This window comes from Podarcis pityusensis (assembly GCF_964106645.2).
Source record: "Podarcis pityusensis genome assembly, chromosome: 4".
Classification (NCBI taxonomy): Eukaryota; Metazoa; Chordata; class Lepidosauria; order Squamata; family Lacertidae; genus Podarcis; species Podarcis pityusensis.
Window position 1 is genome coordinate 22,808,650 of NC_138027.1, and position 4,293 is coordinate 22,812,942.

Consider the following 4,293-nt stretch of genomic DNA (forward strand, 5'->3'; position numbering starts at 1 on the left):
GAAGACGTGACATGGAGGCTGGCAACATTAACCCATTAACCCAAGGGAATCCCTTGCAGATGACCACAGTCCTTGGATGCAAACAGGTCATGTATCTACAGCAGTCACCAGAGGAGAAATGACCACTGAGAGAAGAAACACCATGGTGCACCTGTAGCAGCACAAATGGACGCCTTCATCTGCCCCAGCTGCAACTAAACATGTCTCTCCCATATTGGTCTTTCTAATGGTTTGACTTCACCCCCAATGGAGCACTCTTCCATTCTCTCTTGGGACAGATATGCCTCCCATCTGACTGGGGTTGTCAACAATAGAAGGCTCAGGTGGAACCACTGTAATCTTGCTGGAGATCTTACCACCCCTCCAGAGAGACATGGAGGTTGCAAAGTACGAGAGCCCCACAGGAAGCATTCAGGACTCAAGCTGGATTTTCAGTAAGGCTTTATTCAGTTACAGTCTTGCAGCATTGTTAAGCTGTCTTCTTACATTCAGGATACACAGCCTACAGGTGGAATTACATTCTGGGGAGAAGCCGTCATCTCTTCACACCCCTACCACCTAAAGTCAACCATGCCTCTTTAGACTAGCTGGCAATGGATCAATTAGGCAACGCCCCATGTCTTGTGATGCTTAGTCATCACATGCTGTTGAGTCAGCATTCCCAATGAGCACAGAGTGTTTAACTCCTTGATACCCACAACACTCCAACAGTGAAATGCACCACAGCTTCACAGCCAGAGTCAATTTCTGCTCTTGCCGCTGCAAGGCTCAAGGTACCAGACAATGTTATGGCACCCAGCTTACCTACGGTTGAGAGAAACTGTAGCAAACATTTCAAAATGCCCGGACTAACACTCCTAATGAGATAGCACAATGTTTATTTTAATTAGCTTCTCAATCAATTAAAAAGAGAGAAGGGGGGGGGCAAACCCCAAGATGGTTAATGAGTTAAGAACATTTAATGAGTCGATGGCCATGAGCATTCTGAAGTCTGTTACAAACACTCCCTCTCTTCTCAAAGTGTTCTCTAACTCCGAGGTTTTATGGTAATACATTTAATGTAATCATGGCGGGTGGCATCAGGCCAGGAGGCAATTTTAGCAGGGGTTGTTCGAAGACATAGTCAATGACCGAGACTGCTTCCCTAAGCCTTACAAATGTGAACTGATAAGGCAGACATTACAAAACAGGAGCCCACAATTATGTCTTGATCACAAGTGCAGAGTTAAAAAGGAAATGGTGAAACCATTTTGGAAAGAAGCAAAGGTGGGAAATCTTTTTCATGCAGAGGACCACATTTCCCCACAAATAGCCTTCTGGGTGCTGCGCAGGTGGGGCCACAACCAAAGATGGTGGAAGTAGGGTGGGTGAATCTGTCAATTTCAGTTTCTCTCCGTTTCTCATTTTTCCAGTTTTAAGTTTGGTTCTCCCCATTTCACCCGCCAGGAGCGATGCTCAACGCCTTCCATGCATCATATGGCAGGACTGAGTTTCCAACCAAGATGCGCTCTCACAAGCCCCCATTCCCAGCTTGTTCACACTTCTGTCTCAGCGACATCTATGCTGGCTTAGTCATGTCCACAGAATGGCAGAATCTTCCATGGTTTGCTCTAGGGGAAGCTAGACCAAATCTGTGTTGCAAAGACATCTGCAAATGTGGCACGAAGGCTGGCAACATTAACCCCACTGTGTGGGAATCACTTGCAGACGACGGCAGTCTCTGGAGACAGACAGTCAGGTCATGTAGCCACAGCAATGACCAGGGAAGGAATGACCTCTGGAAGGAGTGCAGAAAGAACAAATGTCATGGTGAATCTGCAGCAGCACAACCGGACGCCTTCATCTTCCCCAGCTGCAACAAAACATGTCTCTCCCCTATCAGTCTCTACAGCCACAGCAGGCGCTGTAACCTTCCAACAGTTTGACTTTAGCCCCAAAGGCACACTCCACCGTTGCATCCCGAGGCAGGTGGATGCTAGCAATCCCAACCAGCTGGGCACTGCCGGCCAGGGAAGAGATCATGGGAAGGGGAGACTTACATCCCTCCAGACAATCTCCCTACTCCCGCTTGCTTCACCAGCTGATCAGGAAATGGCTCAACAACAAAAAAACAGGAGACTGCTTCTTCAGGAAGCTTTTAATAACCTTCCTATAAGAATGAAAAGGAGGCATTAATGAAGGAAAATATGGTATCAGAGGAAAAGAAAACTAATCACCAGAATTAATTGGTACTTTTTACTAATATTCCCCCGAGAAACATTTAAAATGTTCCCCTCACCCAGCTTTCAACTTTAAATATATACCAGCTATATATTTAGCATTCTGGAGCCATCAGCATTTACAAATTTATTCATTGCTTGGAAAAATTTCAAGCTCCATTGAATGATTTACCAGAACTCTTCTGTATCAGAATTTTTTCAAAGAGAAAACAAATCTTGAGACTTTTAATTAAAAGGCGCTGAGATGAAATTAAAAGAGAAATCTCATTTGCTTTGCCTAGAACAACAAATGAAATGTGTAAAAGAGCCCTATTTCACATGATCACAAAAGTCTACTTGCGTGGCAAAACAACAACGACAACACACCTTCAAAAACTCATCCCAGGCATTTCAGAAACAGCTGGGAATTTTTTTTAGACACAAACTGAATTTCAGTGAGGCTGCTCTAATTAAACTGAGGGTTTTGTTTTAACATTTCTGTATCTTCAAGCAATCACATAATTATAAAAACTTATTTAAGAAAACGGATATACCTTCAGGTAAAAGAAATATGAATCGCACTGTGTTTCCAAGGAATTCATTTCCCACTTGTCCTTTGTTTCGTTTTGCCAATATTCCCCCCCCCCAAAAAAAATCTAAAAATGCAGCTATTTTAATGAAAATACAAATGTTGCACTGCTTGATTGTGAACTAGGTCACATTTCTGAGCACTTTGAAGAAATGACAAAGGTTCTGACTGAAACAAATGCATGAACAGTGGGTGTTGGGTGAGGGGAAGAGATGGGGAGGAGCAAAAGTGCAAAGTTTGCTAAGTGAAAAGGTGGCTTGAGTGCACAGGATGTAGCCATCTTGCTGAAGCTAAGCAGGCATGGATCTGGTCAGGGCCTGGATGGGAGGCCATCCCGAAACTCTATGTATGCTGCCTTGAGTTCCAGAGTTTCATGTGAAAGGGGGAGTGGCTCTTATGCCACTCTGAGAATTTGTATCTCTGTCAGGAATAGGTAAAGGTAAAGGGACCCCTGACCGTTAGGTCCAGTCGCAGACAACACTGGGGTTTCGGTGCTCATCTCGCTTTACTGGCCGAGGGAGCCGATGAACAGCTTCCGGGTCATGTGGCCAGCATGACTAAGCCGCTTCTGGCAAACCAGAGCAGTGCACGGAAACGCCGTTTACCTTCCCGCCGAAAGCGGTACCTATTTACCTACTTGCACTTTGACGTGCTTTTGAACTGATAGGTTGTCAGGAGCAGGGACCGAGCAACGGGAGCTCACCCTGTCGCAGGGATTCGAACCGCCGACCTTCTGATCAGCAAGTCCTAGGCTCTGTGGTTTAACCCACAGCACCACCCTTAACTCAAACTACAGCTCCCAGAATTCTTTAAGGGATGTTGTGATAGTTTACAATACCCTCCAACATTCCTCAGATGAAAATAGAGACATATATCACTCCCCTCCAATTGACCCCCATTTTGTGTGTGTCCCCGCCCCCAGAAGCATGAATGCCACAATCACTAAACCAACAAGATATAGCACTGACATCCCGCCACCTTCCTAAGAAAACCCCTTAAGAAAACCCTGATTTAATTTTATTCTTTGGTAGATTTACAAAAAGAAAAACACTGGCCAACAAATAAATTTTAGAAAGGGGAAAGACTAGATGCAGATGCACGGAGCATTAAAAGATAAATAAAATCAACACTCCTTGCAATCCGTTTCCCCTTTCTTCCTGCCCAGGGCAGCCCTGCCCTCTGCCTGTCTCTCAGAGCTGGTGCATCACGTGGGGCTGGGCCCCAGCAACGGCCACTACGAGCTGCCGAAGAAGAAGAAGAAGAAGAAGAAGAAGAAGAAGAAGAGGAGGAGGAGTTTGGATTTGATATCCCACTTTATCACTACCCGAAGGAGTCTCAAAGCGGCTAACATTCTCCTTTCCCTTCCTCCCCCACAGCAAACACTCTGTGAGGTGAGTGGGGCTGAGAGACTTCAGAGAAGTGTGACTGGCCCAAGGTCACCCAGCAGCTGCATGTGGAGGAGCGGGGACCGAACCCGGTTCACCAGATTACGAGTCCACTGCTCTT

The 4,293-nt window shown here is 45.7% G+C and overlaps 1 long non-coding RNA gene across 1 annotated transcript; it reads right to left on the bottom strand.

Moving 5' to 3' along the window:
- Positions 1–424: 424 nt before the first annotated feature.
- LOC308476068 lies at positions 425–3,244 on the bottom strand. The gene is made up of 2 exons (XR_013985672.1): positions 2,040–3,244; positions 425–1,777 (listed from the first exon to the last, which is right to left on the bottom strand). It is a non-coding gene; the product is annotated as an uncharacterized lncRNA (long non-coding RNA).
- Between the last annotated feature and the right edge of the window lie 1,049 nt (positions 3,245–4,293).